Source organism: Saccopteryx bilineata, chromosome 1 (assembly GCF_036850765.1).
Source record: "Saccopteryx bilineata isolate mSacBil1 chromosome 1, mSacBil1_pri_phased_curated, whole genome shotgun sequence".
Classification (NCBI taxonomy): Eukaryota; Metazoa; Chordata; class Mammalia; order Chiroptera; family Emballonuridae; genus Saccopteryx; species Saccopteryx bilineata.
Window position 1 is genome coordinate 60,525,420 of NC_089490.1, and position 13,405 is coordinate 60,538,824.

General features: G+C 36.4%; 1 protein-coding gene across 2 annotated transcripts in view; it reads left to right on the plus strand.

Annotated features, from left to right (window-relative positions):
* ZNF292 (zinc finger protein 292) overlaps nucleotides 1–13,405 on the plus strand; it is a 131,337-nt gene that overhangs the window by 58,071 nt on the left and 59,861 nt on the right. The gene's annotated exons all lie outside the window — the stretch shown is intronic.

Sequence of the window (13,405 nt, forward strand, 5' to 3'; positions counted from 1 at the left end):
CTCAGCAGGGGGCTTTTCTTAGCAGGTTAAGGATTATTTTTTTCTATTTCTTGAGGTAGAATTAGTAATTTTTTCTAACACACTAATCATTATATACTGAATATAAGCTATTTCATTGAAAAACAAGTAAATAGTGAAAAAGATGTGCTATTTAAATTTTTAAAAAGGATATTGAGTATATAATGATTTTATAAAAATTCATATAGCTTCAGTAGTTATGGCTTTTTTGTCATTTCTAGTTCTCTTTATTTGTTTTGTGCCTTCTCTTTCATTCTTAATTTTGCCAGAGAATTTTTTTAGCCTAATGACTGCTGTTTGGTTTTGTTGATCTTTGTATCTTTATTTTCTATTTTTTTATACTTACTATTTTTTAAAAATTGTATTTTTTTTAGTTCATTCTGTTTGTTTAACTTGAGTTGGCTACTTCACTCAGTTTTTTACAGAATTCAGCAAAAGTAACTACAAATACTGTAGCGGTATGTAACAGTAAGCATGTATTGCTCACTTCTCTGAGGTCAGGGGACTGTTGGCTGAGCATCTGATGGTCTTAACAAGAGTCAGACATAGATTTGGGGTTGGCTGGATGTCAACTGATATAGGTTGGCTTCAACTAGAGCAACAGGAATGATATCTGCTGCTCATTCTCATCATTTCTGCTCCATTCTTTTGGCCAAAACAAGTCACATAAGCTAGGAAAATATACTCTTCCGTTATGAGAAGTACTCCACAGCTGTGTGAGTAAGGGCTTGGCTATAAGGAGGAGTGAAGAATTTTATGAACCACTTTTACCATCGCCAGTATTTTGCTTTTCTAAACTTTATTACAGAGAAGTTATAAGACTTGTACAATGAATACCCATATACCTTTCACAATAGTCACCAGTTGTTAACATTTGGCTCTTCTTTGCCTTGTCTCACGCTTTCTTTTCTCTATTTTTTTTCTTTTAATCCTTTAAGATTTAGCAGTTCATGGCCATCATATATCTTGTGAACTGAGATAGCTGGTACATGTTTGAATTGTGTGGATTTTGCATATTTCTACATAGTTCAGCTGGGTACAGTTTTCTGTTTTTACTTAATGTTTCTCACTGAAAATATCGTATGTAAGCATATGGAAAATGCATGTTTTGTTCATACTGTGTTGTAACAAATTTGTGTGTTTTTAAATCTAACAGAATTTAAAGTATAAACATTTGCATCTACAAATTTCCCTCTTAAGCTTGCCCTAGTTGAATTTTACCAATTTTGATATGTTATATTTTTGCTGTAGTTCAAGTTGTAACTATTTTCTGATTCCTTTTATGATTTCTTCCACTAATGATTTGGAAATATTAAAAAAAATTTTTTCAAGTTTGTAGTTTTCTTTATAGGGGTATTCTTTTGTTAATAGCTCCTAGTTTGATTACATTGTGTAAATGTCTAATATTAACTCTTTGTTATTTCTTGGAAACGGTCTCTGGCCTAGTGGTCAGTTTTTATTAATTGCTTTGTGTTTGTAAGTAGTGTGCATTCTCATAATTGTTGAGTACAAGTTTCTGTAGACTTAAATTATCTAATTTCCTTAGCTGAGTATATGTATATCACTAATTCAGTCCAAACTCTCTCAGTTATATAAATTTCCTCTGAACTTATTCAGGCGCATTATAGTCTTTCAGGTTCACCTTGAAGAAATTTCTTAGAGTCGCCTGGTATGCTGTAGTTATTCTTTAGGCTCAGGACACAGTTGTCTTTGAGGGGAATCTTGATCATCTTTCTCATGTGTTAAATTCCCTTTTTCCTGTATACTGTTCTCATTCTTTTCCTGGCTTATCCCCTCATTTTGGTGGAATTTCCCTTTCAGTAACATCCTAAAATAATGTGCTTAGAAGGTAAAATTTTTAAGACGTTTTATACTAAAAATGACTTTTCTGTCTTAATACTTACTACAGTTGTATGGAAATAATTTCCCCTCAGTTATTAATGCATTGCTTCATGTTCCTTTGACCTCCAGTGTTGCTGTTAAGAAGTCTGCTGTTAACTGCTTCTCCCACCTTATTTTGTTCTTCTTTGTCCTAGAGTCTGAAATTTTATGAAAAGATACTGTGGTCTCTAATTCTACCATCAGTAATTGTGCTGGACACTCACTGGGTCTTTCCAATCTTAAAAGTTATTTCCTTAGGTTCTAGGAAATTGACTTAGTTCTTTGATTTCTTCCACTCCATTTCTCTGTTCAGACTTACTGGAATTACTGTTAGATTATGGGACCTTTGGCACTACTCTCCAAATTTTCCTATCTTTCCTATCCCTTTTTAACTTCTGGGGAAATTTCCTCAGTTTATATTTCAACTTTTTAATTGAGGTTTTCATATCTGCTATTATTTTTAATTTAAATCTTTTTTTTTCTATAAATATTCCTTTATGATACAGTGTTTTTGTTCATAGACCTAATACATTGTGTCACCTCTGACACTAGTAATGATAGTTTCTTGGGATTTTGTACTCCTCTTGCATAGTCCCTGCTTACTCCAACTTTCTCTCTTACTTTTTTTCTTATACACTGTTTTGATCTATCACCTATTAGATACTTCCTTCAAATATCTAGTAGTCCTTAGCCATCTACATTGAGAGCCTCAGAGATGAGGTCTAAGCCCATGAGTTATTGTAGTCTTTATAAGGGGACTTAGCTGGTTTCTTTCCTGGGGAAGTCCTGGTGTCAGAATCTTTGAGTGTTTTCTCTTGAGTTCCCAGAGAGAGCTCAGCTAAGGACTCTGGAGGTTCTGGCCATGATATGATGAAAAGGACTTGAGAAGGGAGCTGTCTCTACCTAGTCAATATGTAAAGCTGACTTAATACCCATTAAAGGTAAGATACCTCCCCTCAATTGTGTTTAGACACCTTTAAAAAAAACCCCACTTCTCTACAGAATAAACTTATGCTGGTGTAAAGAGGAATAGTGGCTAGCTTAGGTTACCAAGCTGTGAACAGAGGCTTAACTGCTTTTTAAATAAACTTTCTCACTCTTATCCTCACTCTTATCCTCACTCTTATCCTCACCTTTACCCCATTTCCTGAGGCACAGTAGTGCTATCAATTCTTGAGCCCTTGGTGATTTCTACAGAATTAGTGTTATGTTAAAACCTATTTAGAGGGCCAATATTCATCTGCTTTCCAGTGTTTTAATTTTTGTTTCTTTTTTCTCTATTACTGTTAGTCTAGTTGCCATTTTTTTTAAAATTGCTGTTTTGGTGAGGTTTGGAGAAAGCAAGGTGCAAAAGGTATATGTCTAATTTTGTCACACAAATATATATATTAAGATAAATTTTAATAGCTTTGAAATTTTAAATAGTATTACACATTCACCAAAAGTTCAGGGGATAAAAAGATCAAAACTATAAAATATTTGTCTTCTTTCACTGATGGATGGGGGAGTGTTTCAGAGATTACAATACACATCATGTGAGAGAACAACAAACTAAATGCAGACATGGATATAACTCCTCTTTTCTTTCTTTTTTCTCTTTTTTTAAAATTTTTGGACAGAGACAGAGAGCGGGACAGATATGGACAGACAGACAGGAAGGGAGAGAGATGAGAAGCATCAATTCTTTGTTGTGGCTCCTTAGTCTCCTTAGTTGTTCATCGATTGCTTTCTCATATGTGCCTTGGCAGGGGGGAGGAGGGGAGGCTACAGCAGACCAGTGACCCCTTGCTCAAACCAGATGAACCTGAGCGCAAGCCGGTGACCTTGGGGTTTCAAACCTGGGTCCTCCATGTCCCACTCTCACGCTCTATCCACTGCGCCACCGCCTGGTCAGACCCCTCTTTCCTATTAAGTCAAACGTTGAAGAGATCTGAAAAATGTAAAACAATGCTACTCTTCTAATTTTTTTGAAATGTTTATTTTCATTAAAATTGCCTTATTTATAGTAACATGTGATAGGTTTATTATTTTAATTCTGTTAATAAATAATTTAAAAATCTTAGTTTTTCTTTTTAATATGGTGAATATCAATAGTTATAACCCAATAAACAAAACAACCTCTTGATTCTCAGTAATTTTAAGAGAATAAAAGTTTATGAAACGCCAACACTTTTCAGAACTTCTAGAGAATCTTAAATGTAAATTGAAACTGAAACATGACTCTTAACACTACAAACATATTCAACATTCCACTATTTTTATCTTTACATAAGACAATAATATAATTAATTTTCACGTTCATTAAGTTTACTACCCTCTGCGGTTTTTTCTTTTTTATTGAATTTATTGTGGTGATACTGGTTAACAAAATTATGTAGGTTTCAGATGCCCAATCTATAATAAATCATCTTTACATTTTATTGTGTTTATCACCCCACGTCAAATCGATCATACTTATCCTCATTCCACTCTCCTCCGCTCTCCTCCACCCTCCTCCACCCTCCTCCACCCTTCTCTGCCTTCCTTCACTTTTCTAGAGCCTGTAAATCACAGCACTGTTGTCCTTGTCCATGAATTTTTCTCTCCCCCTCTTTTTTGCTCAATCCTTCTACCATGCATAGCTGTCAGACTGCTTTCTTTTTATGAGTCTGTCTAGATTTTGCTTGTTAGTTCATTTTGTTCATTATATTCCACATAGGACTGAAATCATATGGTACATGTCTTTTTCTGACTGGTTTTTTTCACTTAGCACAATACTCTCCAGATCTCTCCACACTGTTGCAAAAGGTAAGATTCCCTTCTTTTTTTATGGCCTATTAGTATTTATTGTATAAATGCACCACAGTTTTTTAATCCACTCATCTATTGATGGTCACCAGGGCTACTTCCAAATTTTGACTATTGTAAATAATGCTACAGTGAACATTTGGGTGCATTTATTGTTTTTCAAATTAACATTTTTGGTTTCTTTAGATAAATTTCCAGAAGTGGAATTTTGGGTCATAAGGCAGTTCCATTTTTAATTTGTGGGGGTTTTTTAAAGAGAGAAATGGAAAGTCAGACAGGGACAGACAGACGGAAAGGGAGAGGTGAGAAGCATCAGTTCTTCATTGCAGCACCTTAGTTGTTCATTGATTGCTTTCTCACATGTACCTAGACCAGGGAGGGGGGGGAGCTCCTCAGGGCCAGTGACCCCTTGTCAAGGCAGTGACCTTTGGGCTTAAGCCAGCAACCATTGATCATGTTTGTGTTCCCATACTGAAGCCAGTAACCCCTCACTCAAGCAGGTGAGCCCATACTCAAGCCAGATGAGAACTCAGGGTTTTGAGCCTGAGTTCTCAGTGTCCCAGGCCAACCCTCTACCCATTGCACCACCACCTGGTCAGATCATATTTAATTTGTTGAGGAAACTATAAATTGTTTTCCACAGTAGCTATACCAGTCTGCATTCCTTCATATTGTTTTCCACAGAAGCTATACCAGTCTGCATTCCTACCAGCAGTGCACAAAGGTTCCCTTTTCTCCACATCCTCATCAACACTTGTTGCTTGTTGATTTATTGATGTTAGCCATTTTGACAGGTGAAATAGGTTTTGAACATCTTTTCATGTCTATTGGCCATCTGTATATCCTCTTTGGAGAAGTGTTTGTGCAGATCCTCTGCCCATTTTTTAATTGAATTGTTTGTTTTTTTGGTGTTGAGTTTTATAACTTCTTTATATATTTTGAGTGTTAACCCCGGATCAAATGTATCATTTTGAAATGTGCATTTTCATTAAAATTGTCTTATTTATAGTAACATGTGATAGGTTTATTGTTATTTTAATTCTGTTAATAAATAATTTAAATATATTCTCCCATTCAGTGGTTGTCTTTTCATTTTGTTGATGGTCTCCTTTGTTGTGCAAAAGCTTTTTAGTTTGATGCAGTCCCATGTGTTTATTTTTTTTTCTTTTGTTTCTCTTACTTGTGGAGATAGATCAGAAAAAATATTCCTATGAGAAATGTCGGAGATTTTACTGCCTGTGTTTATATCTAGGATTTCTATGGTTTAGAGTGTAGTATTTAAGTCTGTATCCATTTTGATTTTATTTTTTATTTTTTAGAAAGAGAGACAAAGTGTGGGGAGAGGAGAAAAAATCAAAAAGCATCAACTCATAGTTTCATCACTTTAGTTGTTCATTGATTGCTTCTCATATGTGCCTTGAAGGGGGTGCTCAAGCTGAACCAGTGACCCTTTCTCAGGCTAACAACCTTGGGCTTCCAGCCAGTAATCTTTGTGCTCAAGCCAGCAGCCTTGGGATCATGTTGATGATCCCGTGCTCAAGCCAGTGACCCTGTGCTCAATCTGCCAAGCCTATGCTCAAGCCAAAGAGCTTGTGCTTTAGCTAGTGACCTTGGGGTTTAGAACCAGGGCCCTCAGCATCCCAGACCAACACCCAAACCATTGTGCCATCACTGGTCAGGCTGAGTTTATTCTTGTCTGTGGGGTCAGAAGGTGGTCTGGTTTCATATTTTCACATGTATCTATCCAGTTTTCCCAACAGCATTTATTCAGTAGACTGTTTTTACCCTATTGTATGTTTTTGCCTCCTTTGTCAAATATTAAGTGACCATAAGGTGTGGGTTTATTTCTGAGCTGTCTGTTCTCTTCCATTGTTATATGTCTGTTTTTGTGCCAGCACCATGCTGTTTTGATGATATGGTCTTATAGTATATATTTTGATATCAGGTAGCATGATTCCTCTGATTTTGTGCTTCTTTCTCAAGATTGCTGTGGCTGTTTGGGATCTTTTGTGGCCCCATATAAAATTTTGGAATATTTGTTTTTATTCTGTGAAATGCATCATTGGTATCTAGATAGAAATTGAACTGAATCTTAGATGCTTTGGGTAGTATGGACATTTTAATGATGTGAATTCTTTCTGTGCATGTACACAGTATATGCTTCCACTTATTTGTACCTTCTTCAGTTTCATTCTTCAGTGTCTTATAATTTTTGTGAAGCATCTGTGAATGGAATTTTTTTTTTCCTCAATGCATATGCAGGCACGAGAGAGACAACCAGGGACAGACAAGAAGGGAGAGAAATGAGAAGCATGAACTCATAGTTGTGGCACTTTAGTTGTTCATTGATTGCTTTTTCATGCGTTCCTTGACTGGGAGGCTCTAGCTGAGTCTGTGACCCTTTGCTCAAGCCAGTGATCAAGGGGTCATGTCTGTGATCTCACACTCAAGCTAACATCCCCACACTCAGGCTGGTGAACTCGTTCGTGCTCAAGCTGATAACCTCAGGGTTTTGAACCTGGGTCCTCAGCATCCCCGGTTGATCCTCTATCCACTGTACCACCGCCTGGTCAGGCTGGGATTTTCTTATTTTTTCTTTCTTATAGTTCGTTATTGGTTTAGGAAAATGCAACTTATTTCTAGGTATTTATTTGAATCCTGCTACTTTACTGAATCAGTGATCAGTTTGTGTGTGTGTGTGTGTGTGTGTGTGTGTGTGTGTGTAATCTTTAGGGTCCTCTATGTACAATATTATGTCATATTCAAATAATGACAGTTTTACTTCTTCCTTTCCCGTTTGGATGCCTCTTACTCCTTCTTCTTTCTGATTGCTGTGGCTAGGACTCCAGTACTGTGTTGGATAAGAGTGATGTACTATAGTAGACATATCTATCTTGTTCCTGATCTTAAGGAAAACACTGTAGTTTTGTCCTTTTTTTTCTTGATGAATCTGGATAAAGGTTTGCCAATCTTGTTTATCTTTTAGAAGAACTAACTCTTGTTTTAGTTGATCTTTTGTAATGTTTTCTTAGACTCTATTTTATTTATTTCTGCTCTGATCTTTATTTCCTTCTTTCTGCTCACATTGGGGCTTCGTTTGTTATTCTTTTTCAAGTTTCTTTAACTGTAAAGTTAGATTGTTTGAAACTTTTGTTTTCTGAGATTGATTTGTAATGCTATAAATTTTTCTCTTAGGATTGCTTGTTCTGTGTCCCATAGATTTTGGGTTGTTGTGTTCCCATTTTTATTTGTTTCAAAGTATCTTTTGATTTGTTCCTTGATCTTATTAACCCATTCATTGTTTAGTAACTTTATTTAGCCTCCATGTCTTTGTGTGTTTTTCAGTTTTTTGTTTGTTTGTTTTTTGTGATTGATTTCTAGCTTTATACCTTTATGGTCAGAGAAAATGCTTGATATGATTCCAATTTTCTTAAATTTATTGAGACTTGTTTTTTCTAACATGTGGCCTATTCTAGAAAATGTTCCACGTGCACTTGTAAAGCGTATGTACTCTGCTTTGGGATGAACTGCTCTCAAGATATCGATTAAATCCATCTGATCTGTTGTGTCATTTAAGGCTGCTGTTTCCGGCTGATTTTCTGTTTGGGAGATCTCTCCATTGATGTCAATGGTATGTTAAATTTCCTGCTATGACTGTATAATTGTCAGTCTCTCCCTTTATGTCCATCAAGATTTGCTCTACCTATTTAGGTATTCCTATGTTGGGTATATAAATGTCTACTAGGGTTATAATCTCTTGTTGGATTGCTCCCTTTGTCATTATATAGTGTCCTTCTTTGTCTCTTACTTCAGACTTTGTGTTAAAGTCTATTTTGTCAAGGTAATTTTTTTCCTTTCTGTTTGCACGAAATATCTTTTTCTGTCCTTTTACTTATAATGTATGTATCTTTGTCCTGAGGTGGGTCTCTTGGAGACAGCATAATACATGAGTCTTGTTTTTTATCTATTTAGCTACCTTATAGTCCTTTTGATTGGAGCATGTAAGCCATTTATCATATTTACCAATGTATAAGACGCACCCCTTTTCAAAAAATTTGGGGTCTAAAAACTGGGTGTGTCTTATATAGTTGCAGATTTTTTTTACTTGCATATTCCACTTTTTTGCACTTGTTTGTGCACTCATTGTTGAAGACAGTGATTCATCATCAGACACGGATAAGGACAAGCTAATGGATGGGAGTTTTGACAGTGATGGGGAGTTGTATGAATTTTATGATGAATAAAACTTGAATTAAGTAATTTTATGTAATACATTTTTTTTTTCAAATTTTGGGCCCCCAAATTAAGGTACGTCTTATACATGAGAGCGTCTTATACATGGGGAAATATGGTACATTTAAAGTAATGTACCATATAGGTGTGTATTTATTGCCATTTTATTTTTTTAACTCTGTTCTTCTGGGTTTTTTTTTCCTTCCTCTTCTTTCTTCTCTTTTCCCCCCTCTTCTTCAGGCAAGCCATTTATCACTTCTTGTAATACTGATTTGGTGGTGGTAAACTTTTGCTTTTCTTGTCTGGGAAGTTTTTTATTTCTCCTTCAATTTTAAATGATAACCTTGCTGGGTAAAATTGTCTTGGTTGTAGGTTCTTGCTTTCTTTGAATGTTTTATACAGTCCATTCTGGCTGAAAATATTGTTGAGTATATTTTTTTATTATTGTTTTTTAAGATTTTATTTATTGATTTTAGAGAGGCGGGAGGGAGAGATACGGGAAGCATCAACTTATAGTTGTAGCTTATCATATGTGCCTTGACTGAGCAAACCTGGAACTTCAAACTGGTGACCTCAGCATTCCAGGCTGACCCTCTATCCACTGTGCCACCACAGGTCAGGCAAGAAATCAGTTTTATGGAAGCTCCCTTGTAGGTTACTATCTCTCTTGTGGCTTTTAAGATGCTCTTTTTAATTTTCACCATTTTAATAATGATGTGTCTTGATGTGAATCTCTTTGGGTTCATCTTGTTTGGGACTCTTATGCTCCCTGGTCTTGTGTGTCTTTTTTTCTTCACTAGGTAGGGGAAATTTTGGTCATTATTTTCTTCAGCTAGATTTTTTATCTCTTTCTCTCTTCTCCTTCTTGTACCCCTATAATATGGATGTTGATCATGTTGTCCCAAAGGATTCTTAAACTATCCCAATTCTTTTTAATTTGGGGATTTTTTTTTTCCTGCTCTGATTGGATGTTTTTCTCCACCTTGTCTTTCAAATCACTTATTTTATCCTCTGCTTCATTCAACCTACTGTTTATTTCTTCAAGTATATTCTTTTGCTTTTTTAGTGTATTCTTGATGTTGGATATTATTCATTACTGATTGGTTTATTTTTTATACTTTCTGTGTCCTTTCTTAAGCTTGCTCTGTCAAAGAGGATGTACCATCCTCCATTTTTTTACCTCTATATCTGATAAATTGCTTGTCTCCATTTCATTTAGCTTTTTTTCCTGGAGATTTCTCCAATTTTTTCACTTGGGCCTATTTTTTTGTCTTCATGTTTTGGCAGCCTCTCAGTGTTTGTTTCTATGTATTAAATATATCTGCTCTGACTCCCATTCTTGTGGGAGAAACCTGTCCTCCCAGCTCACCTTGATGTTGGGAAATTCGGTTACTCCCCTTATGTCTTTGCTGCCATTCAAGCTGCTACCCATTACTGGAGCTCAGAGTGATTCTGAGTAAGTCAGTGTGCAGGTCCTTTAAGAAGAACACCTGGACTCTGGCAGCTCCCATTTACTCTCAGTTTCAATCCCTGCTGGTTTTTACAGTTAGAAGTTATGGGAACTTTTGTTCCTGCACTGGAACACTGGATGGGGGTCTGGTGTGTTGGGACTTTTCACTCATCAAGTCCTCTGCAACCAAGGTGTATCTCCCAATTTTTATTCACTACACATGGGTGTGGGACCAGCCTGTTCTACATCGCTGCCACTCCTACCAGTTTCCGTGAGGCTTCTTTAATTCTCTAGTTGTGGGACTTCTAACAGCCAGATTTCAGGTGGTTCTGAATATGGTTGTTCTGTAGTTTAGTTGTAATTGTGATATGGTTGTGGGAGGAGGCAAATAAGGTGTATGCTGCTCCTTGGACTGGCCTGGAAGTTTTCTCCTCTTTGTTTTGTCTCCTAATAATCCTTAGAGGAACTAAAGGAAGCTCTGCTCCAAGTTGATCTGTACTGTTTTTTGCCCTAGAGCAGATTATCAATTGGTATGCAGCAGGAGTTTTTAAAACATGCAGTACCTGACAATTTAGTGAGTGGCCCTGACCTCTTTTCCCTTAGATTGTCGAATACACACACAAAAAAGACAACAGCCAACAAACACAATAATAGCTGTCTGGTATAATGAATCAAAACAATTATTTTGTTAGACTGGTAAAAAACATAGTTTTTGGTGCGCCGCAAAATTAGTAGTTCATATGTGTCAAGATGAAAGAGGTATAAATTGCTGCCCTAGAGTATATGTGTTCTAGTGATTTAGATAATGAGCAATCACCTTTGTACCCACATGGTAAAACATGCATTTTTCTTCCCAAGGGGGGCAAAAATTGTCTTGGCAAACAAAAAGGGAAAAGAATCTTCAATATTATAATAGTTTATGGTCCATAAACAGATATATTACAGTACAGCTATAGTATTAAACATCATTGGAGATGTGGACAGTTAGGGAAAAACATTAAAAGAAAGACGAGGGGGTGTTAATGAAGAGGTTAAGTAATACTGTTAGAGATCTCATTAGAGCATGATCCTTTAACCTTTCTTTTGTTTGTATTTTTTATTCGTATTTCTTTCTCTAATTTCAGGGTTGTCTATAATACACACTATAGACTAGAGAGTGTCACCACTAATACCCTGTAGGGGTCCAATAGTTACCTTAAAGAGGGAGACAGCTGTGTGAGGCTTTTAGCAACCAGGGAGCTCATGACTGGTCTCAGTTCTGGAAGCTTGGCTCTTTCATCACTGAGCTCCGGCTATTTGTTGCCATACTGGAATATGGGTTGCCTAATTTTCCAAAAACTTTTAAAAACTCGGATCTAAAATTTATGTAAAACAGTATTAAAATATTAGTAAACTAATTAAAATTATTTTTAAGCAATATGTATATTAGTAAAAACTTATGTAAACCCCTACATACTCATAATACACACCAGTGTAGTTTCTTTTCTGGTATGATGGACTATGTCTACAAAATATGACTTCTCTAGAGCTTCCTGAACTCAGAGTCATCTTGCTCCAGCTTGAATAACTTCAGTGCTTAGTACTTTTGTCCCAGGAGGCTAATTTATTGTTTTTGGTTAACTCTAATAGTTCCGTTGTATCTGCCTCATGTGAAGCAGAAATGTATTTTCTTCAAACTTGAACCAAGAGGTCTTGGTTTGTCTTGTGAGACCACAAAGATAAAACTCTTATGTGACAAGTTTTCAGATTTGTGATTTTGGCTGTGAATCAAATTTCTATTTGTCCAGAAATGTAGAGCATAGTAGTTAAGAATTTAAACTTTGAAATCAGACTACTAGGGTTTGAATTTTTTCTTTGCCTCAGAACTAACTCTGTGTTCTTGGGGCTTGTTACTTTATTACTTTATCCTGTTTATGCCTTTGTTTGTTCATTTTTAAAAGAAGCATATTACTGGCCATGGCCAGTTGGCTAGGCAGTAGAGTGTCAACCTGGTGTGTGGAAGTCCCAGGTTCAATTACTGGCCAGGACACATAGGAGAAGCAACCATCTGCTTCTCTACCCCTCCCCTCTCCCTTTCTCTCAGTATCTGTCTCTTCCCCTCCTGCAGCCAAGGTTCCTTTCATTGGAGCAAAGTTGGCCGGGACTCAGGATGGTTCCATGGCCTATGCCTCAGACGCTAGAATGGCTCCTGTTGCAACAGAGCAGCAGCCCAGATGGGCAGAACACCGCCCCCTGGTGGGCATGCCAGGTGGATCCTGGTTGGGTACATGCGAGAGACTGTCTTTCTGCCTCCGAGCTTCTCACTTCAGAAAAATACAAAAATAAAAATAAATAAATAAAGCATATTACTATAATTTATCTAATTACCAATAGGTAACACATGTAAAGCTCTCAGAACAGTCCCTAGTTTATAGGAATATTCAGTTATTTGTTATCCAGATTATATATTATTTGTTATCCTGATTAAGCATCCTTAGTTCCATCAATCTTCATATAACACAGTTTTAAATATTCTTACTATGCTTAGTTTATCGTTTACTCATTGATATAAGCAATGTGAGGCCTTATAGGAATACTTGGGCTTCTTTCCTCTCTTATTCTTGTCCCATCCTCCAAACCAAATCACAGTGACTTTTATCTTTATATGTGTATGTGTATATAATTATAAACATACATATATACACATACACATTCACTTATTCATTCTTGAGGGCATGTGTGAATAAAAACCATTGGTGAAACAGCTGGTGTGAGACTTTGGCTCCTCCTCCTCTTCCCTAATAAAACCCTGATTTTATTCAGACATTTTCCTTCCCCTACATGGCTTTGTGCTTCAGAGATGCAGGCCCTTTCTCTAGCCTTGGAGAGTAGAATCTGATTGGTTTAAGAGTCAGGTATGGGGTCCCATTATTACTGTGTGATGTGAAATAGATAACGGGTTTCAATTCTGGCCAGTGAGACCTGATGAGAAATCTGCTGATAGGAATTGGTTTGGGAGATTCTGGGAGAGGTTTCCTTATTCCTGAAAGAGATGAA